General features: G+C 39.9%; 2 long non-coding RNA genes across 2 annotated transcripts in view; both read left to right on the top strand.

The window, feature by feature from the left end:
* LOC144018014 (uncharacterized) overlaps positions 1-24,264 on the top strand; it is a 43,867-nt gene that overhangs the window by 4,612 nt on the left and 14,991 nt on the right. Inside the window, exon 3 of the long non-coding RNA XR_013283320.1 lies at positions 6,715-6,797. This is a non-coding gene — a long non-coding RNA (uncharacterized LOC144018014). The remainder of the gene's footprint in view (positions 1-6,714; positions 6,798-24,264) is intronic.
* On the top strand, positions 18,730-22,574 carry LOC144018015 (uncharacterized). The gene is made up of 3 exons (XR_013283321.1): positions 18,730-21,354; positions 22,058-22,301; positions 22,402-22,574. It is a non-coding gene; the product is annotated as an uncharacterized LOC144018015 (long non-coding RNA).

Genomic DNA, 24,264 nt, shown 5'->3' with positions numbered 1-24,264 from the left:
GGGGCTACTCCCCCTCTACAAAGCGCTTCTTTCACAAGGGGAAACCTACATGTGTTGGCCGATTTGCGCAATAAAGTTTCAATAGATTTAAATAGCCGCAGGGGTTGACGTTGGGGCTGGGTGGAGTGACGTTAAAGTGGTGAAAATCTGCATGTCAACCGTGTACTGTAGCTTCTGCTTGACGTGACATTTGCGTGAATGGAAAATTAAAATCCTAGTTTGGATTGACACTGTCAGAGAGGAAATAGAAACAATGTCATATATTTAATGTCATCTACGATTCGATTTGATATGGCATTGCTTAGTTTGAGGGAGTATGATGTAATGGGTTTTTTTTGGGGTGGGGGGGGGCTTTTTTTTTACATATATTTGAGTGAACTTGTCAGTACTATAAAAGTGCCATTTTTCTTCTAAGATTTATCGCTCCAATAAATGACAATTCGACATATATATATATCGATATATTTCATAGGGAACGAAGCAGGTCGATTTTGATGCACTCACATCTTTTAAATCTTCCAACTCAAATTGTTTTTGTTACACCCATAATGGGAACTTTATTTGCGATTCACAATTGCGATTTCTTTCTCAAGATGTTTGCTTCACTGGACAAATCAGGCTTTCATATTTAAATTAGAATTAGAATGTCAGGGTCCTTTAATGGTGTTTTTTTTTTTTTTTTTAAGCATTATTTTCTAGGAATATTCAAAATCCTGAATTAGCAAAGCAAAAACAGTTTTAGTGCTTGATTAATTTATGGCTCCTTAGACAAGCCCAGTGAGCTCTATCAAAATGTGAAATTCCTCATTCCTGTTTAAAATGTAAATTGCAAGAGTCCATACTCAAGCATCCATTGAAATAGATCTTTTATTTCCATATCGAAATATGACATTTTTAGCTTGCTTTTCTGGACAAACAGAGTCCTGTCTGACTTTTCGCATGTTGACGAAGGCGTATATGAAATCAGACGTCGGCAGACCGACTCACTCAATCGCATTTTTCCTTCACTTTCCTTGACTGCGGCTCGCTATACGACAGGCTTCACTCTCTCAGTCTGTCTGTCTCTGTGGATTTCCTGTGGCCTCAGGGCTCCTCTGTATGCCCCTCTCTCCAGGGACCCGGCTTGTCTTCCACGCACACACACAACATAATCAGCGTTATGAGTGTCTCTGGGGCCGCAATGATAGCGATCTCCAGCCCGGTCCACTATGGTTGCCATTTGGGGTCAGAATGGACGAGATGCTGCCAGTAACAGGATTTCGTTTGTGTGTACGCATACTTGCGCATGTCCCTCTGGAAAGTTTATCTTTGCTGAATGCGTATTTCTTCGCGGAAAAGGACAGTGCAGGGTTGCAGGGTCGGGCCGGCGAGCGCCGCGGAGGCTTTTGTCCTCTAAAAGCAGGATAAAGAAGGCAGAAGCTTTTTTAGCTGCAGGGCTTCAGCCACTGACAATATTTTCCAGATGGCCTCGTTTGCCCCCAACTGCACCAATAGGCTACACCAGCCACTGTCCTCCACACACGCGTCCAACATGCACACAAAGTTTAACACACAGATTATTTAACTTTGTAAAATTCTTATCACACAATATATATATTTTTTTGTATTGATATATACAGTATTCCCTCGTTTTCCACTTGGGTTAGGTTCCAAAAAAGACCCGCAATAAATGAAATCCGCGAAGTAATGAATTTTTACATTTAATATAAATGTTTTAAGGCTCCAAAACCCCTCAACACACAGTTTATACACTTTTCTCATCGAGGCATTTACATTTTCTCACATTTCTCTTTTGTTTAAACATTCTCAATGTAGAAACCTTCATAAAATGTATATAATAGGTGCATTACTGTAAAAAATAAATAAATAAAAAATGCATACAGAATTGCACTTTAAAAGAAATCCCCAATACAGCAAGACCGCAAAAAGTGGACCGCGTTATAGCGAGGGAACACTGTAAATAAAAAAATAATTAACAATGACATATAACTTTTAAATAAGACCTACACATCCCAATACAATATTTTCCCTTAAAATTGCATACTACTAATGGCAGATTTCTATTTTCTTCATTTGTTCCACGTACATATTTTGACCTATAAATAAATAAATAAATAAATGAATGATCCAGTGGCCAGGAAAAAGATCCAATCAAAATATGTGGCAGTATCTGTCAAACATGTAACGCCTGTAGTTTGTATAACGGCCACAAGAGGGCTGCCGATATGGTGTTCGTTGTGGTTACGTGCTAAAAAAAAATGCGTGTCAGCTTTATTTTTTTAACATTTATTGTATGTTTTATATATGTCAAGCCCATCGCCACAAACTTTGTACACTTATCTAAGACAAAAATTACATTTCCTCACTTTTCTCTCTTCTTTAAACACTCTCAAAGTGCAAACATTTCTAGATTTTAAAAATGTAAAAAGTTTAACTAAACTTTGAAAAAAAAAAAAAAAAAAAAAAAAAAAACTGCACTAGAAAATAATCCGCCAAACAGCGAGGCCGACAGATGAACCACGTTATAGCAAAGGAACACTGTACTGTACTAATTTAATGTTTACATTATTTTCCCGATTTCCTGTAAGAATTTTATTGCCACATAGTTGTATTTGTTTGTTCCTCTTTTTGTCAGATCACTCAAGTCAGGCCATTATTAGTGCACATCTATTTCAGTGAGCTATTTTTAGAACAGGCCCACAGGCTATTGTCCTGACACGCACACAAAAAAGATCACCGTCGTCAGTCATGTCATCATCAATCAAAACGGAATATTACTTGACTTCACATCATATTATTGGATCATATTATTGTGCAAGTAGTCATAATGTTGTGGCTGGTTGGTGTGTATTTGACTGGAAAGCTTGAAAGGTTGACTAAGTTCCAGGTGACATATTTACCATTTCCCCACTGCCCTGAACGCAGCATAAAATCCTCTCCATCATCACGCATATCAATGATGCGCACTGAAAATGTCGCGCGGACGAAGATTCTTCCCCCACGTTGACGCACAAAGAGTCAGTGTTCGCGGGCCTCCGGTGTGACGAGCTGTGACGAGGCGGTGTGAAGCTGCCACAGAAATAGATCGGGGTCACAGGCAACGGCACGCATGGAGGGGTCAGCCAGCGCTTTCTCGGTAACGCGTGCACGTATAGGGTGGAGGTGTGGGGAAGCGAGCGCGCGTCCATACCTCGATATTTTTGGAAAACCACATGGCCAAGTCGCTGACCATCGGTGAGTGCGGGTATCCACCAAAAACCCATACCCACCCGCAAACCGCCACTATGCGCACACATATTCCGCATACGCACATTATTCTTCTCTAGCCACATATGTACTCGTTAAACTGCGCACGCTTTCGCGTTTAACCCTCTCACTTCCCCTCCTCAAGTTCATCATCACGAAGCGATGACTGCATGCGAGCGTGTCTAATTACCGAACGCTTAACAGCCTCGCTATGTTTACATCATGGATACACAACTTTTGAGGAATGTCAAACAAGCGGTGTGAGTAAATATGTCTTCCAGGTGGCACTATTGATCACAGGGTCTCGGCCACGCCCCCATTAAACTCAGCGAGACCCCAAGATCGATTGATATCATCATTAGGCGACTGAATTTGGCCCACAGCCTCACACAAAGTCTGTTTGTTATTGTGAGGAATGCATTGGTCCACTGGGAATGAAGTTGGCTGTGCTGATAAAAGGACAGCGGTGACTGTGACAGAAGGAAAATAAAGAGATGGGGGAGGGGGGGGGGGGTTGGTAGGGTGAGAAGTGTATAATTCTAGATGAGCTAGAATGATAAGGGCTGCCGATCACATCCTCAGGGTGCTTACAAATTCATGCATGTCACCATACAGTAGAACCTCTCAGGTCAGCCTTTCATTTGTTTGGATTTCCCAAAAAAATATTCCTAGAGTAAAGTTATATTAAAGAGACTAGGTGTTGGTAATTCGTCAATATATTCAAAAAAGGTTTGCGCCGTTAATGATTTTAAAACTAAAATAATGATAATTATTTGCATTAAACTACTTGTGTCAATATTTAGACATGGTCCAAGCAGGTGTGTCCTCTATCTTTAAACTAATACTTTCAGCATTCTGGCACCAAATTGTCATTCTTCTTTGCTGGAACACTTCGTATTGCTCAGAAAAAAATATGCCACATTGACAAACAGTGCAAGTCTATCACAAAGCAGAGTCTACTACCTATGATGGAGGATTTTTCTTTCTTTTGGTATTCTCCTAGACTTTGCTCATTGGGCGTAAGAAGGCGTTTGAAATGTTGTACGTCGTCGTGATATGGAACACAGCCGACTCCAAGCCAATCGAAGCGGCTCCCCTCATTCCCATTAAAATCACGGCAGTAGAAGCGCACACATGCTTGACATAGAGGAAGTAGAAATTCACTCGTTGGGCTCAGAGTGAGCAAGATCTCTCCTTAAATGGTTTTAAGATAACAATAATTATTCAAATTGATCAAGTCCACCAAAATCGTGTTATACCACCTGTGCCACCATTTAGACCTTTTTTTTTTTTTTTTTGGCAGCCGTATCCACCAAAATGCCCAGAATAGCACAAATGCGGTCCCAAACGCGGTAGACTTGTCCTGGAACCAAAATGAAAGTACGCCCATTTTACGAAAATTATGACAATTTGAACTCCAAACATTTTTATACAAATTTAAAATTCATATATTCCCAAAATGTTCAAACTCCAAATTGTGAACAAGGATTCAACATTGGAGATTCCAGCACACAAACAATGATGTATATGCATGCTATGGGCTGGCTAGCAAAACATCTGTTTTCCATGAGCCCGTGAGCAGGCTGGGAGCAGCCAAGTACAACGTAGAGGGTATTAGGAGTAATTTTCTTATTAGAGAAAAAAAAGACAATCTCAGGAGCTGTGATTGTAAATGGAGATGGAGCTTATCTGAACGACTATCAGTCTCCCCGCAGGGCCAACGCAGGCAGGCAAGCAGTGGCTGTTCAACGCAGATACACACGCGTGTGCATGCTGTTGCCAAAAATACAAAGCAAACATCACAACATTGCACCACTTGATTCCATCGCGCTGTTGAAATTGTGCTTATAAATTGCATTATCTGCAGTGCTCAACTTTCTTGTCGGCATCAAACAGGTGATGATTGGAAGTGGTAGAAATTAATCTATAAATCACCAGATGCATTGTCCACTTGAACAAATAAATGTAGACCCCAAATAGACACTTTATTTTCTATACTCGGGGGGGATAAAGTAGCAGGTGGTACCACTAGGTAGCTGTAATTACCATAAATACAGCCACGAGGTACAGTTCGGTTCAGTTATTGCGGGCGCGGTTTGATATGCTACACCCTATTTTGGTTAGCGTCACCGCTATGGCTGCGTAGCTGATGGCAGATGAGCGTGGCAGAAAGCTGCGTGAGCTCCATAAATAGTAGGGTAGTGTATAACTTTGTCAATATCACCAATAGGTGCCTGGGAGATTTCCACATTTTGAGATGTTTTTTTTTAAACTTCCTATTCATTGTACTAAGCGCTGTAGATGATCTGAAGGTCTGAAATTCATTTGAGAATCTCACATGATAGATAGATAGATAGATAGATAGATATGCAAACTAAAAATGGATATGCAAACTGAAAATGTGTGGGCCTGTCGACAGGGTGGACAATGACAAGGTTGGACAGGGTGAGCCCATGGTGTACCTTACCAATTCAGTTAGCTAACTGTATACTGTTTAACAAATATACTTGAGATTTACAACAACAATGAAAGAAATTTGTTGGGCATACAAGTTTTTTTTAGGTTGTAATATGAAAGCTTTATTTTTTGAGTCAGTTTGATTAATTTGAAAACTTCAATGAAATCAACAATTTATTGTACAATATTCATCCCCCATAGTCGACAAAAATGCTGGTGGCAATGTCTGAAAATGTCAGATGGTTTCTTAAAGGGGCAGTTACCCCATAATGACAGGGTGGATGGCAATTTCAAACTGTTCAATTGTTAATACAGTGTGTCATGATCCAACTGATGTCTCTTCCCCGTGCATGTGGTGTCAGTCTGGGCCAAGCACGTCCTGCTGCTGCCCAGCAATGATGTCCAAATATCTACTTAAATGTTTCCTCAGAGTTGGAACCATACTACTTCAATAAAAAACAAGTTGTTTTTTTTTCAAGTCATTTCAAACTTGCGTCATCGTTGACCAAAACAAGGAGGGAACCAGTGTGAAAACATCACAATGAATTACTCACGATGCTGCTCCGTCTGATAATATGCTTCTAGACTCACTTTCATGTTCTTTGTCACATTAACACTCATTGAAAATGTTTTAAGACTCAACTATTCAAGGATGCTGTCATTGTTAATGTCTGAAATAAAGCTTCTGCTATCGCTTTGAGAGCGCAGTGACGCGCGAGCGGCATATTAGTCACCGCCAACGTGCGTCTGCAAAGAGCTGCAGACAATTTTTGTGCGAACGTGGCACTGCGGGGGCAAGGAAATGGAGCCCAAATGGATGCTTGTTGGAAAACATGTTGCTGCAACATCACAGCTTTAATCTAACAGGGAGTAATCCACCCCTTCGTCATCCTCCTCCTCTACCTCTCTCGCTCTCTCTCTCAGCACAATCACCCTCAATCTTTCCTGGCCTTCTCTGAGTGGCTCCCTTGCTCTGATAATTGTCTCCCACTCCGCTTGACTCCCCCGCAGAAGAAGCCGTCGTCTCAATGACCGGTCGTCGGCACCAGTCGTGACTCAGCTGAAACCCAATAGTCCACAAGTCTTTGGTGATGGTAAGCTCAACTGTACGCGTTTGGTCCTTAAATTTCTTGTTTCGCCGACTCACTGTAAATAACTAGAATGTCACTTATTTGGGCACAAAACTCCAACAAAGACAAACGGGGTCTTTCCTGATGGAATTATTTCTGAATACTGACATAAAATCCTGCCACATCAGGTTCACAAGACTAGCAACACAACACGACATGTTGCAATTTCGCCATATCCCGTATTTCACGATCAGCGAGCAAATCTTGTCAATGTGAGGAGGTTGTACCAGAAAACATGTCATGGCCACCAGATACAACCATTACTATAGCAGAACCGTCTCTTGTTTTGATTGCAGCAATGTTTTGTGTTGAAAAACAAACAAACAAACAAATAGAAAAAATGTATGTGGTGTCATCCCAGGGTTGACATACTTTTAATTCCATTAGCAAGCAGGCTACATAATATTAATGAAGTTAGCTCGCTAGTCGCTAGTAGTAGCGCTAACGTTTGTCCGTAAATAAACATTATTCCGGTTTTGTATTAATTCATGCTCTGTTACAGTTAAAAAAAGAAAAGAAAAAAAAAGTGCTTTGTACATACGGTTTAGTAGCAATAACATAAATGAAAACGGCTGTAAGACAGGTGAGGCATTGTTGCATCATCCTATTGGTCAATATGAAAGTGCTATATGTTGTTGGTGTGTCAAACTATCCAAACAAGCTAGCATGCAAGACATTTGATTATGCCATCATCAACATTTTGTTGGGCCAAATTCGGGCCAATCGGGGTTACATAAATGTAGCCTGATACAGGCAATAGTGAGCAGGCTACTTTCTCATTCATTATGTTGAGAGCAAATGTTAATTTAATGTTTTTCTTTCTTCTTTATATATATATATATATATATATATATATATATATACAAAATAATATTGTTGAATGTCATTTTTCTTAAAAAAAAACAAAAAAAAAAAACGTTGAAAATGAATGTTGATATTTTGTGGGAGGCTGTAGTGGATGAAATTGCCATTTATTTCAATGAGGAAAGATGATCTTAGATGCTGCACATGAGTGCTTTTAGCTATAAGCATTGTCCTGGAACAAATTAAACTTGTATCTCAAGGCCACAGTGGTCATGAGTGTGTAGAACAAGGCTGTGATGTGTTAGCAACCGAGAAGGGGAGGTTGTTGGATTAGGGAGGAGGGTTTTTGGCACCTAATCCGATGATTGATGGAGTCAATTGGGTGGGCCGAAAGGAGGAGTGCGATGGGTGACGTCCACCATCAGACGTCCGCCTTCTGATCGATCCTCACCCTGTGATTGACTCGCACGCACGCGCACACAATGCAAAACACTCAACCTACTGATAAAACAAGATCACACACCCCGTTTTGAATTCCCCGAGTGAGTGAGCGAGCGAGTGAACACGTGCGAGTGAGAGTGCACGTAGGTGAGTGAGTGAGTGTACATGTGCAAGTGAGTGAATGAGTGAGTTAGGTTGCGTGTGAGTGAGTGTACATGTGCAAGTGAGTGCGTGAACGTGCGTGTGGGTGTAGGGGTGAGTGTGTGTCAGTGTGAGCGAGGGGGAGAGAGAGAGTGCGAGACTGCTGAGCAAGTTTATGAGCGTGTGCTCTTTGTCTGTTCTGTGTCAGGTTGACTTTACCACTGTGTTCTGGCTCATTTCTTCCTCTCCAGAAGTCTGAAATGTTTGTCTCGAGTCCTCTATCAGTGAACAATCCCTCCTAAAATCAATCGAGGTCATTGCAGAAAGACAGCGATTCTGATTAGTGAATGTCAAAACGTTCACAGGCAGAGACGCAAGCAAGCGTTATTTTTGCACTTGGCGCTGATGACCTTTGGCTCGGCCCAACAAGGCCCGGTCCATGTCAGGGTCCAAAGAGATGCTCCAACCACACCGCTGTCTGTGTGGCCCTCTTTGTTGTCACGTCAGGCCGCTGCTCCCTTTCCAGTTCAAACCGCAGTGTGTCATAGCCGCAGAAATAGATGTCTGTTTACATCACCTTCGAGTCAACCCCGGGCTTGTTTTCAAAGATGTCCTGTGGCAAATTTTGTGGAAAAATGTTTCTTTTCCTTTGGCTTGGGAAAAGAAATCTCCAGGTGTGAGTAAAATCCAATTGACAAGGGCGGGACATCACTGTTAAATCTGGATTACAGTTGAAATAGTTCAAAGAATATTTACAGACTTGATGCCATGACCAGAGTTTAATCAAACAGGCCGCGGTGATGTTGCTTGTACTCCAAGTGGGATGATGTGGATTAGAGGTTCTGACTCAGTTCATTACATAGTGTAGGGCGCCCCCCTCAGGATTTAACTTTACTTGCAGCATTTGCACGTGGAATTTAACACATTGTAACACAGTTTGGGCCCATTAGCATGAAATTGTACCTTTTGGTTCTTTTGTCACCACTTTAAGCCAATTGAAATTTGAATTTTCGCAATTCCTTGTCATTTATCAGACTGATACAATTTGGGTTAAACAGGTTTCATTCAAGACTCAGCACAATTTTTAAAATATTTTTGACCAAATTAATTACAAATTAATCTATGAAATTTTGAAGTTGTTAAAATGTTTCATGTAATATTCCAGAAATGGCTGCAAAAAAAACAAAAACAAAGGGTAACCGAAACAAGCCTGAGTAACCTCATCTTTATGTGGGATGTACACAGACAAAAAAAAACAAAATAATAATAATAAATAACGTGCCAGTAATACGCAGCTATTCCCTTCATTGCTTAAGATCCTAAATAACTCCTTTGAGACCTCCAATTGACGCAGTTTAATGTGGACGTGTAAACAGCAAAAATGTCCAAGTGGCCTCTAACATGTTGATGGGTGGCTGATAAGACAACTGGGGGGGTCAAATCGGAGTGGTCATCTCCTCTCCACTCGGTGTGCGCCACCATAAATCACATGATAGTGTCTGGCTGCTGTCAGGCCTGCCTGATGCCCGCTAGGGTTAAACCAACAGAGGCCTATAAAGAACTGGAGAGGGCGGGGGGGTCAGACAGTCTCCATGGAGCTTTGTCTTCTTCAAATTGACCATCAGACAACTGCGATAACGGGAGGAAGACGCTCATAACCATACATGTTTTATTCTGGATGCGCTCATATTTTAGTTGTGGGAATGCTTCAGCATTCCCACATATGTTATTGTGATTTTTATTCTCCACACTTTTTTTGCCGCGTAACAACTCCCACATAATACTTCCAATTTGTACTGTTTAAATTTCAACTAGCTTCAAAAATTGACGCCTCCCGGGGTATATGTCGTCTGATTCCAAATTACTTACAGTATTTGCACAATTTAACGTTTAATATCAACTGTTCCCCATTGATTTTCAATGGAACAGACATTAAACTTTTTCTCAGTATCACTTTCCACGCCCACTTCCATACAGCTCAACTCAACTCAACTCAACTTTATTTATAAAGCGCTTTAAGAACAGGCATTGCTGTATATCAACTTACTTCATAAGCATTCTACATGCATTCAAACCTTAGCATTCAACTATAAGCATTCAGCTTTCAGCATTCCCATGCAATTTCTCCAGAAATTGCACTCAGTCTAGTTATTACCATTTGTTCTTTCCACCTTTAGTGATCCGTTTTGACTCCCCTGCTCTGTCTTTCCTCACCTTTTGTGCTTCATTTTAAGAGTACATGGCGAGCAGGCTAAAGTTAGAAGCTCTCCAACGCTTCATCTGTCATTTGGTGACGCTATTGTAATCAGGACCGAAAAGATCCTGTCCATACAGGCCGGACTCGACAAAGACGGGCGCGAGTCGTCCTCCTGAGCTGCTTGGACAGCGGCCAGACGCAGGAGACGTCAAGCGTAAACACAGCACGAACGACCGGCACACTCGGCCTAATGCGAGCGCACGTACGATGCATTTACACAACGCCGGCTGCTGAGTGCTGTTGGGTAACATGATTAACGCGCGATGACCTCATTCGGGCCACCTAAGAAATGCGTTAAGTGGACTTTCGTTGCCAAGTTTCTTGAGATTTTAAATTGCATTTTTTTATGGCCAAAGCTGCAAAGGTTATCTGCCTGAGATTAAATATTTATATCTGAATCTGTTCAATGTGCGAATGTAAAATGTGACTGTCGACTTGACTGTACATTGTAAATGTATCCATGGCAATTATGATACGTGATTACATGTATACCAACTACCTTAGTTCAGCTTTTTCATCTAAATGAATGGCGGGTACTGCATGTCTTGGTGGCGCTATTGTGTGAATTTAATTTAATTTTTTTTTTTTTTTTGCATTTTTCCATTGGATATCATTAGTTCAATTTTTCTAAATGAATGGATGGTACTTTCAGATAACACTTAAATATAAAGAGGCCATTAGCCATGATTTTCAACAAGCCAAGTGTCATGACCGGGTCATGCCAGGGTTAAATTTGGGTCGTGCAAGGGTCTTGTTTGGGTCATGACCGTGAGGTCAAGTGTCTGTTGTAAACTGATGTAATCGGCATCTAGTTTCAACTGGTTTTAAGCTATGTGATGTAATGAGCTATGTGATGTCAATAATCTTTAATCACTTTTTCTGGTCAATAGCCAATCAGAGAATTTGGTGCATCTCCACAGCCCAAGGGGGCTTGGTGTCTCGTGATTCTCGATGCATTGTCATTGTTTCTCGTCTAGTCAAGTTTGTTCTACGCCTCTCGATGTTATGCGAATAAAGTTAAATCTTACTTGCATCTGCGCTTTTGGGATCCAAGCTCAGAACATAAGACCAAGTTGGCTCACATGTTAAATACTCGCCTGGCAAGACATGCAAGTGTGTTGGTTCAAATCTCGCTTGGGAAATATTTTATTAGCGTTCGGCTTTCAGCATTCCCACGGAATTTCTGCAGAAATTTCACTTTGTCTAGTTATATTATAGGGTGATACTTGCTTAAAATACAATACTTTAGCTCATAAAATAAATAAATAAACACTACTAATTCAGTTCTGGTGTGTTAGTTCTGCTAATTAAAATAAACGGACCTTTTCAAATAACTACAAACAACCTGAATCTGGGCTTGAGCCTTACTGTACATTAGGATGCCGTGAAGACTCGGAGTCATCCCTGTAAATGTAAATCATTGTCTATAATACACCAGTCCAGGTTGTTGAACGCCTCTTGCCCAAATTCAGCTGGGATAGACACCAAGCTCGCCTAAGACCCTTTAAAAAAGTTGATTCAGGATGCTCGTTCGTGCTCTCCGCTATCAAAGGCTGGCATCAGCTAGCTGGCAGCGCATCATCGCAAACTGCTCTTTTATTACAGGAAATGCCATAAGCAACAAGAGCGCCCATCTTCTCCCCCACCCGGTGACGCATTCGGGACGTGGAAGCACGTCGACTCAGTGGCGGTGGACGATCGCGGCCCCCGTGAGAACCGGTTGCGTTTTCGACCTTCTGCGTGAGGATGCTCTTGCAACTTGAGACTATCTCCGTCTGACATCTTTAAAGGGCAACATCGGGCGTCGCATTACGTTGCATTGAAGAGAGCAGAGCAGTTATGGTCGCTTTTATCCTGAAGTAAAGATGTTGCGGGCGAGGTTATAATCAAGAGGGGGTAACCTTTGCCCTAAGAATTTTGTGTGTGTGTGCGTGTGGTCCTCCCGGAGTGATAGATTTGTGGAAGGAGGAGCGTGAGGCGAAGCCAGTAAACAGTGCAACATGCATGTAGGAGGTCTGGGGGGGGCAGACCAAAGCCAGAGCTGTCAGGATTCCAGACAGAGATGCAGACAGATCCCGTCCCGTCCCTCCACAAACAAGCACGCGACATCATAAAGTCACAATTAAGTGAATTATTATTTTTTTAATGCTGTATGAATTTGTTTCATGCATAAAAATACGATTCATTGATCATCTGTACCTTCACTTTCGCACGTCGATAAGATACAGAAGACCACACGAACAAAAAAGATGGCATGATGTCATTGCACTGTTTGATAGCTCTCGGTGCTAAAAATGTTAATAAATTGAATCAAAAACGAAATACATGACTTATTGAGAATACCACACCAACCAAACCCAACTGTTTGGAAATTAAAGAGATACTTCACTTGTTTAGACAATTATAGCAATAAAAAGTTAATATTTTGTCTATAATTAATTTGATACTTTGATTATTTTTCACATACCATTAGTACCTTTAAAAACACATTTTGCAACTTGCTGTCGACTGAAAATGACATCACAAGGGCTCAGGTAACCAATCACAGCTCACCCGTTTTCTAGGTTTGGTCATGTGACATTCACAAGCTGAGCTGAGCTATGGGGTTTCAAATCAGGGTTTCAAAGTAGGGTTAGGATATCAAATTAGTAAGGGTGTCACGATTTCGATTTTTTATCGAAATCGATCGAAATTACGTCACGATTTCGAGCATCGAAATAGAAGAGAGGACACACGATTCGATGCCCCCCCCGCGCCCGCCGCCACCGCCGCCACCGCCACCTCCCAGGAAAGCAAATGAGACGCAGCCATTCAGCTACTAGCTAACGGCACTTGTTAGCTGACTTCTCCTGCAGTCATGATGGCAAGCGCGGACAGACACAGCAATGGTGCTTCAAGCCGCTCCCGCTTCTCTCGTCACCAGTTTGGAAACATTTTGCGTTCCCGGTGAGTTATGTCGACAACGTTCACGTTGTCGATAAAAAGACCACAGTTGCAAGATATGCTATGTGCGCGTACTGTACTCGGCCACGGTGTTACGCCCGGCTCGTCAAGGGGAAGGGAAGTAACACAATAACAGAAAATATAGAGTAGATAAACACGGGTCGACTTTAACATCTGAGTAGTTTTAATTGAAATTTCAGGCAGGGGTTTGACAAGGGAGTGAAAGTGGAAGGTGAACAAATAATAACCGCATTTGACAGAACTGACAGAACGGAGGAGAAACAATAACCAATAGGGGTATAATACACGGATACACAATAGCGTCGCGCTGGCACAGTCGTCCAATCGGAGTGTCGCGCTGGCACAGTCGTCCAATCGGAGTGTCGCGCTGGCACAGTCCTCCAATCAGAGTGTCGCGCTGGCGCATTCAAACTGAAGTACCATTATACGGGCACCAGCCGACACAAACACACACATACATACTAGGGGAGCGGAGCCGGCGGCGGGCCCGAGCCGCCAGCCTATAACAACGGGAAACACGACAAACATGACGGGACATTTACGCAGGCATCACAAAGATTTAGATTTATCAAATTCAACTAGAAGTGGGAAAACAACGGTCCAACCAACTATTTCATCCTCATTTACAGTGAAACTTCCACACACTTCAGCTCGCGCGAAACGCCAGATCCATAGGTCTATTTATAGCAGCAGACCTGCAGCCTTGGAAAACGCTGGATTCAAACATTTAATTAGTGTACTTGAACCACGCTACAGTATGCCCAGCAACTGTAAATGTTGGGATATAGTTTGTTCAGGCTGTATTTGTTCCATGACTTTGGATACAATATATTTTTTGTTGTTGTTGCACATTGCACATTATTTTAAGAGGAACGCACAGCACACTGTTGTAACCAAAAACAGTCAATAGATGGCAGGCACCCACTGTGACTTTTTGTTTTTGTTTTTTTATTTTTTATTTTACACTTCAGTAAGAACAAGACGGTTAACTTTATATTGTAAATAAATTCTTTGAATTTGATCATTCCTGCCTAATGTCAATTATCATATATTACATAAATTTACACAAAAATAATATGGAAATTGCATCACCTATATGTAGCCGATCTTTTGAAATAAGATTTACTGTACAATGAATAGAACCAATGATCATAGACTAGCCTTAGCCTACAGAAGCATATGCCTCTGTGTTATAAAGTGGGGGAGCGGAAAAAAAAAAAAAAAAAAAAAAAATCGAAAAAAAAATCGAATCGTGACCCCAAAATCGAAATTTAAATCGAATCGTGGAGTTGGCGAATCGTGACACCCCTACAAATTAGGGTTTCAAAGTAGTGCTGGGTTTTCAAATTAGGGTTTCAGAATAAATTTTGGGTATCAAAGTAAGGTTTCAGCATAAGGTCAACATTTAGATAGTAGGGTTCCACAGTATAAATAAGGTTTCAAACTAAGGTTTAAAAGTAAAGTTAGTTTTTCAAAGTAGGTATGGGGTTTTAAATCATGGTTTCAAAGTAGGGTTGGGATTTCGCACTACAGTTTCAAATTACGGTTTCATAGTAATGTTAGGGTTTCAATATAGGCTCAGTGCTTGAATAGTACGGTTTCATACTAGTGATAGGGTTTAGAATTACTAGTTAGGGTTTCAAATGAGGATTAGTGTTTGACCTGTTAGAGAGGTATTAATGCAACAATATCCTTGTTAATGTAGTTATCGTAGGCATGGAGATGTGTTGGATATTGTAATGTAGCCAACTGCGAGTGTCACTGTGTGTATAGTTGCCATCTATACATGCGTGTGCCTGCGAAGGTGGAAGTCACCCCTATAGTAACCCTCTTCAGGCCCAGGGGTCACACATTGTTCAGGAGGATGCAGACAAGCCCGCTTGATGGATGACCGTTCCGAGTGTTTCCCTGGCTTCGGCGCGACTCCGGAAATCGTAATTCAGCCCCCGGAGAGGCCGAAGGCGGCTCGGGTCCTCTGCTCGGCACCGCACGCATTTTACTCCATCGTTTTCAGGAGGGGATGAGAACGCTGTGAGCTCAGCAGCAATATAAAAAGATCTTGAGGTGCAGCTGTATCCCTCTCCAAACGCCCAACTGGACTGGGTGGAGACACGTCAAATTGAATGAATTTATGTGAATGTACAGAATGTGATGCTGTTTTTAATGGTAGTGCTATGTTATATTTTGGTAGCTTTTGTCTTCACATTTAGCTTAACTAAAAAAAAAATAATAATAATTCTGGACAAAAACGGGACGTATTCTTCTAACTAGTTGAAATAACTAAGTAAGTTGAAGTAAGTTGAGAAGTTTCACTTAGACATGTGTTCTGCTGCCATCTTGTGGTATCTATAGGCAATTACAAACCTTTCAAGGGGTTTCATTTGTGAATTTTACTTTGTGCATTCATTCAAAAGTGAGTAACATTAATATGGGAATGCTGTATATAACACAAGCGCAATAAATGCCTTTTTAGCACATTTACCGCTGATATAAAAAGTCTACACACCCCTGCTCGAATGCTACATTTTGTGATGTAAAAAACTGAAATTGAAATAAATAATTTTAAGATCCCACCCCCCACGATATATACACCTCAATGACTAAATATGTGTACCCTCTTCTTCAACTCCTCTTGCATTTTAAAACGTGTCAGGAAAAGCCTACTAGAACATCTAAACTTTATTTAGAGACAGTTTTATTTAAAGGCAGTTTAAATCGTGACAGGTGTGTTCTGACTTAACGCCCATTTAACATGTGATTGGTCTAAAATCAGCCATATCTCATGTATGAGGGTGTGCACACTTATGCAAACACATTATTATTATTTTTTTTAACATCCTTGCTCAAAAACATCATTTTGTACAGGTTATGTCACATTAATGGTGGGGAAAGATTCGAAATGCTCTCATGCTACTTGAACAGGGGTGTGTAAACTTTTTATATCCACTGGACACCAACAGGGCACATTCACATATGCTATAGTATATAGTGAGTGTTTGTCATCGGAGGATGTGATGAGCAGCTGACACTCGTTCAAGTGACCCTCGGATGACTGCACGATGAGAATATGAGAAAGTTTTTGATGATTCCGTGAACTTTTTTGGAGGGGCGACTTCCTCCAGGAAGGGTCGTGAACCTTTGTTCTGGGCGCATGCTGTATATTTGCAGTCTTTTGCAACATCAAAATATATCTGAAAATAACTTTGCGCATGAGGTTCTTCAGAAAAAAAAAAAAAAAAAGCTCAGCTCTCAGGGAAACAAAGCAGAAAGGTACTCTCACATCCCCAAACTTTGGGGAACTTTCTCAATTCTGTGGACAAAATAACGCAAAGCTTATTTTCTCACAGATTTGTGTTAAGTATAATGTAAAGCAAGTTGGGAAGAAGAAGAAAAAAAAATCAGTATTCTAAATGTACATTAAAGCTGCGGTGGTTCGAACTGACCTTTTCCTTAATTCCTTAATAAGGTCCGTTGAGACGCTTCCATGTGCTTTTGACAGCAACAATCTGCTCATTTATTTTTTCCTGTTTGCTTCTCCTTTGTGCGCAGCTGTAATTGTTGAAACAACAACCGAGACGCTTGACTGAAGAGCACAGTTGTCGATTTGCTGAGGCACATGAACGTTTCTAGTCACAAACAGCACCTGAGAGCACCTGAAACATGTTTGGTAAAGTAAAAATACTCAAATTCTCTAAGTATATTGTTCATTCTCTTCCACGTGGCGTGTAACATTTTCCCACCCAAGAGAGTTGATCGGTAGCGATTAAGACGAGTTTTACGCCCTCTCTGGGCTCTAAATGGACCAGAAATAGCAAATAAACAATTTTCCCCACTAAGCACATAATTAGATGAAATCTGCTTTGCGATTTGAGGGAATGGAATTCTCTGTAGCGTGCATCAAGATGCTACTTTGTTTGTTTGCACAGACTGAGCAAGCCGAATACAACGTTACATGCGCATAGGGCAAAATTCTTGTAAATGTTCTGAGATCGCCACTAGGGCACCGTACTGCCAAGCTATTTTAACGTTCAACATGAGGGGGGTGGGGGAATAAAATAAAGATCAGAACCATACAAATCATGCTGCTGATACAGATATGCTGGGAAAACAGTGAAACATTGCTTGAAATAATAAATAAAAAAAATACAGTAATTGATTTAATGCAACCTAAAACATTATTTAAACGCAATTAAAGCTGCACTTTGTAACAATTACCCTAAAAATATCTTTACATTAGCCTTTTTATTTGACATTTATGACTGAAACATTTTTTAATGAGTAGATTAACACCTGTTCATAATGGGAACAAGTGGAAGCCTCTGGCCAATAGTTTTCTGCGGATGTGACGTCATATACACGTTGTGTCGTGAAGACGGAAAAATGCAGTTTCATTTTTTTGGCAGTAGTGATTCGAAATTCAATTTCCGCATTCAGTAGCTTTACGGTAAAGCAAACGTTTAATTTCAAGTGATCCTAAATTACAATTATTAAATTGGCTTTATTATTTCATGATAAATAATCATTTTTTTATAACCTGAACGTTTTTACTTCAGGTTAAATCATTTCTGAATGTTGAAACAAACTTTTTTTTTTTTTTTTTTTTTTAAAGTCATGAATAAAGATTTAAAGTTGTCATAATTCAGTGATTTTTCTATCGTGCTTATCGTCATAAGGTTACCACAATGTGTGAAAGGACAATTAGGACAATTTAAAGTCTTCAATTAACTAACATTGTTGGATTGTGGGAGGAAACTGGAGTACCAGGAGAAAAGCCACACAAGCATGCGTAGAAAATACAAACTCCACATAGAAATGCCAGTGCTGCCCACAACCAACTGTTTTTTTTTTATGCAGCGTGCCACCAATTTAATGCATATAATTTTTAAATAAATAAAAAGTATTTTGAATACATTTTGATGCCAAACGCATTTATTGTTAAATGAAAAAATTCATCCAAATGGCTAACATTGCACTTAAAAAAATAAATAAAATGAAAATAACTCTATTGTCAACAACACTGTCGCTGTAGTTTGTATATATTAAATCATGTATGATGTGTATAAACATTGTACATACAGTATTATTATATGTCTTTAAAAAAAAATGACATGGAAAAAAAAAAATGTTGAGTATGTGTGCTTTGTAAATATGACCTCTCAGCACCAAAAGATATTCCACGCTGTACCACCAGATGGCGGCAGAGTAGGTCCATATCAGCGGTCCCTTTCGGGGGTAAAAAAAAATCTGTGGAATATTGTGACTGTGTATATAAGTGAACTAAATTGCAGTAAGTAAGACAATAAGCCCTCTTTATCCTTCAATCTCTTATTTTGTCTTACTGAGATGAAGCCAACTCACCCCCCAAGATTTTAAAGTAGGTTTTTCCCCTGTGGTATTTGGCTGTGCAAAATTTCGCGGTTATCTCGCTAGAGACGATCCGCGTCAGTGATCCATGCATGCAACATGCAAAACATGAAGGGGGAGAGGGAAAAAAAAAAAAAAACAAAAACTGATGATGAAAATAAACTGGTCCCAATATTCGGTACATCTGCACAATCTCATGTGACCCGTGGTGCAAAAGCTGCAAATTATTCTTCGTTCTTCCCTTTCGGTGGTTAGAGAAGCAAAACAGGAGAAACAACCGCCAAGCTGGACAGTTACTTTCAAAATAACTGTGAGCCACACAGATTTACACAGCAATTTATACAAACGCTGCTTTAAATAGTAAAATTCCACCTTGAAGTCTTGTGAGAGTCGAATTTGGATGCTGGTATTTGAAAGGGGGAAGTACGTACTATCGCTGCCACTTTCTGACCAGGTCTGCGGTTGACACGAGTCGCTCCTTCACCTTCACACGCGCTGGGAGGATTTTTTAGAGCAACTTTAAATAATCCACATCCCAGCAGCACCTGGCGTGCGGGCCATGCAGCCCGCGCGCAGCTCGTTGCTCAGAAAAGGTTGTGCAATCGGCGTGACTAACACTGTGGGTCTAACGTCGGAGTTAGACCAACACGGTTCTTCAAACCACAAACGTCCTGTTTCTCAATCAACAGATTGACATGGATTCAATCACATATACACAAAAACAATACAGCACTCATAGATCGATATATTAACATGATGATGCGCCACTCCGGACATGTGTAATATGATCGTGTAATGTCAATTAGAAATAGTAATTTAGTCTGAAATGTCTACGAATTGGACTATAACGCTTATAGTTGTTTTTTGTCACGCCCAGACGAGGTTTATTGTCGGTTTATTGTGCATAAAACAAAGAGAGAATTAAACCCAGTGTATTAAAACAACCACATAGCTTAGCCTTTCAGTATGCTAGCTTAATGCCAGCGTACTGAAAGCATTAGCATTAGCATCACTGTTGTGGTGCTTTAACATTTGTATCCAGTGATTCTCAAGCAGTGTGCAGCGAAAAATGAATACATTTCACTTAATTGGCTGAAAAATTATTCATTTATAACAAATAATGTATCTTTGTACATCTATTCTTTGCCAGGGACTTATCTAGATGGACACAACAAATAAGTGATCTTCTATTAGATCAGTGGTGTCCAAACTTTTTCATTTGAGGGCCACATACAGAAAATTAGAAGGACGCAAGGGCCACATCATGTTATGAAGAGAAATTGTGTTTAATCCTCGAAATTGTACAAATAATGTATTTGTGCTTTTGCATATTTAGAAAAATGCTACAGTATATAAACCAATTTATTTGTAATATGGCAGTAGGGTTATTATAGTTTTGAAATTTTTCATTTTAGTTCGTTTTTTATTAGGTTTCAGGGCGGTTCTGTTAGTTTTTATTAGTTCAGTTCTTTAAAAAAAAAAATGCTTAATTTTAGTTTAGTTTGTTAGTTTCAGTAATAGTATTACTTTTGTTTTTTTGTTTTTTTTATTTTATTTTCTTAATGTGCATTACTTGTGCGCAATATTTAAAAGCCACCATGGGAGCGACGTCATCTTTTGGTGCTTTTCTACTGGCTGCTGCTAGATGACGTCACTTCTGTGTGATATACTTTCAAACGTCATTATTTCGGTTTATATCAAAATTAATCTACTAAAGATCACATTTAAAATCATCCCCAAAGGCTCGTGCATTAAATTCATTACCAAAGACTAAAACGAAGGACATGTTTGCTACAATTATAGTTTGTTTTAGTTAGCTTTGTAAACATAAAATGTAGTTTCAGTTAGTTTTCATTTTTTAAAAAGCATTTTCGTTTTTATTTTACTTCGGTCACAATATTGTTTTATTTTAATTTTAGTATTTGTTTTTTTAGTTAACTCAAATAACCTTTAATGGCACCTGTTTTTCAATACCCTCCCTTCTTACTTTGACCATCTCCAAACATTTTTGTTTTGTTTATTTTATTTGAACTGAGTCAAATGCCATTTTTAAAGGTACACTCAGTATTATACAGTGGCATCTAGTGGTGAAATAATAAATCATTCGGAAAAAAAAAAACAATTGTTTGTGTTAGTAGTATGTAAAAAGATATGTTGTATCGCATAAACGTACTTTTTTAAAATATAACGGTTAGTCTAGAAATCGCAAATTATCTTACATGTCCGCGCCTCGCCTGCTAGTGTCTGCCATGTTTCGCCGCCATCTTTCTGCTACGGGTGCCGTCAAAGACAAATTTCAGCGCTCCATTTCTTAACGCGTTTTTGGAACGCACTTCCGGTTTGTATGGCGACCGCATGTCCACGAAGAAGAAGAGTTTCCGGTCCCCGAAGAGAGCATTATCAAGCATCACACTTACTTTGGGAATTTATTTTATTTCAGCGCGACAAAACAAGAGTTTATATTGTAGCCGCATTTGCCAGATGGAGAGAAATGAGGAACAGACTAGGTTTGGGACGTGCCGGTGCCTTCGACTGCTTTCTACTTGACCGGTAAGTAAGAGTACATTTGTGTTTACGTTTTGAGAGCGAGAGAAAAAGTATACTCCGTACTAATTAATACGATGTTCGTACCTTTGTTTTACGATCACTGTATCTGTTGATTAGCAACTCCGCACCACTCGAACGATTTCGTTATGTAGCTACTTGCTTTGAAAAAAAAAAAAGATTCCCGCTGGCACGTTATATTTAGAGTAAATGCGCAAGTTATTGTGTAATGTAATGTAACTGTGATTTCGGAGGTATATTTGCCCATAACTTCAATAGAGAATCTAAAGCATACTGTATTAGTGGAGGAGTTGAAAATTATTTTCGTTGTGGTTGGTGAAAATAGGGTTCTCGAAATTAATTTTCGGCAGGGAATAACTTTCTGGACTTAAATGCTGGCTGTACCGTAAGCACTGCTAGAGTCTGAACTCTCTCACTCAAGTGTGTACTGGTCCATTGTGTAATTGGGTGCACAAGAATTTACAGGCTGCCACGTTTTCCACGGAAATTCGACAAGCAAGCAGCCTTTGCATATTCTATGCAGTATGCAGTCAAGTTACTTTTATCTAGCTAATACAATGTTTTGGGCCCAAAAACTAAAGATCTTACCTCTATTTTGGGGGCTTTGTTGGAAAGTTGGTGACATATAGTAGTATCATCAATTATTCTATTTTATTTTATAATTGTGTTTTTGTTTGTGTCACACTAGATCAACAGCCAAACTTGAGGGGTTCCAGAACCATATTCTGATGTATACAAGCATTCATGCACCGTTTAAATACATCACCGACCTGCAAGAAAAAAAAATATCAAGGGGAGAGTCAGCAGCCATATTGGAATGCCCCGAATGAGGACACTTGAATGGAGGACCCCAGAAGGCTTCGGTGTTGTACCACCAGTATCTCCACCTACCATATCTGAGCTGCAACAAACTGAAGTCAGCCGACGTCTTGGTATGTCATTTACATATGGACGGCATTGCACACTACATGAACTTTTTGTGTGAAGCAATACGGAATGGTCACATGTACAAGCACCACTTGTTTTACACAGGACCTGCTGACCAGGTGTCTGAAGCCATGGAGTGACTCCTCCCTCACTTTCCTCAGCAAGCCTTTGAAGAATATGATATCATCGTTGGTGGGAACATGCCCTCACTCCATAACATGTACTTGTGCAGTCAAGGAGCATGTCAAACTTAATAAAACCAGCAAACATTGAAGTGACTTCATTTTTACTGCAGTCTGTTCACACAATCAATGGACAAGCCTTCCTTAATTTTGCCCCAATAACATCATAGAGTAGGCGAAAAGTAGTGTTACAGATCATACTGTGTTCGGGAGAGTTTGAGGAATGTTGCAATGTTAATGGGGGGCAATGTCAGCACACACACACACACACACACACACACAAAAAAACATCATGGTATTGAGTTAATCAGATATTTTAGCTGTGTACAACACATACCTGCTCTGTAACACTACTTTTGGCCCAAACCTGTATGTCTATTTTCCATATTTTGAAATGCACAGCGTATTGGTAAAATTCTGGAACAACTGCAATTCATGTAGCTCATTATATTCTAACAGCATTTTTTTTTTTTTTTTAGTTAATATGTTCATTTCATGTAGACTTTTATTTTACTTTATTTTATTCATTCATTTTCATGTACTGTACCTTACATTCATTGGCCAATGAAGAATTCCTTGTCATTGCAAGCATTTATAATAATTCTCCAGGCTTTTGATGTTTTACATTTCTGGTCATGTAAAATAGTGTTAGGTTAGGTGTCGAATGAACACTGCATGTTGACGCCAAAGGAAATAGTATTTTTTTAGTTATTCAAAATGTACAAATTAACACACAACAACAATATACAAGTTATACAAACTACAACAACAAGTGTCAGACATGGACTAATTATATGCCAGGTAAAAAACCTTTGTATTGTCCTCAAGGATCTGGGAAAGTGTCACTTATTTGCTACAAGTCCACCAAGGTGCTGCAGTCTGGGATCCAGGTACAGGAAATCATGGTGGTGCTGATGTGGGATCCAGGTACAGGAAATCATGGTGGTGCTGATGTGTCAAAAAGTATTTCTTGGTGTCAGTCTATCAGCTGGACTTGGATATCTTCATGTTCCTCCATGGTCATTTCCTGTACGAGTCTCTGCAAGAAGGTAACAATTGTATGTCAGATGAGGTACCAAACAATGAACTGAAAGTCACTGAGCCAATGAAGTACATTATTACATGAGCAAGACTATTTGTGAAAGCCATGTAAATTCCTGCACATCGAAGTACAAGGAAGCTGTTGTATCTTCAATCAAAACTAATTAAGTTGCTTAGTGATATTTATTAGGTAAAATTGTTCAACATGGTGACAAATCGATATCTGAGTAAAGGGTTTCAAATGTTTTTGTAAGCAGCACTTTTCTGAGTGGTTAGTAGCAACAAGACACGGGGGGGTTACGAGTCTGAGTTGCAGATGTGTCGTTCAGTTAACACCATTATTTTTGCACGATATACTAAACATATCAGCAAACTATGTAATCTAAATACCACATATTCCAAGCAAAGGTATGTTTTGAGCCATTCACATGCATGCTCGAATGGAATTATTTTTCCATGATGACATAATTGTACGTTACGAGGCACCGCGTTCTCTTCCTCGTCGTCTCTCTCGCCCCCTTTGAGATGGTCCACATGTCTATAAAACGTATAACATAACTGTGTGTTCTCTGTTGCATGGTTTAGTTACACTAACAAATATGAACATAGATAGCCATTATCATTAGCTGACGTACAGTATTTCCAAACAATGCCGACAAAAATATTAATTCTGAAATTAAATGACTAAATCACAATTATTAGGGATCTGTACAGTATGTCTAACAAATGCAATTCACTTACGTCA

This window comes from Festucalex cinctus, chromosome 4, assembly GCF_051991245.1.
Source record: "Festucalex cinctus isolate MCC-2025b chromosome 4, RoL_Fcin_1.0, whole genome shotgun sequence".
Taxonomy (NCBI): Eukaryota; Metazoa; Chordata; class Actinopteri; order Syngnathiformes; family Syngnathidae; genus Festucalex; species Festucalex cinctus.
Note: the sequence above shows the minus strand (reverse complement) of the source record. Positions and strands in the feature narration are given on the sequence as shown.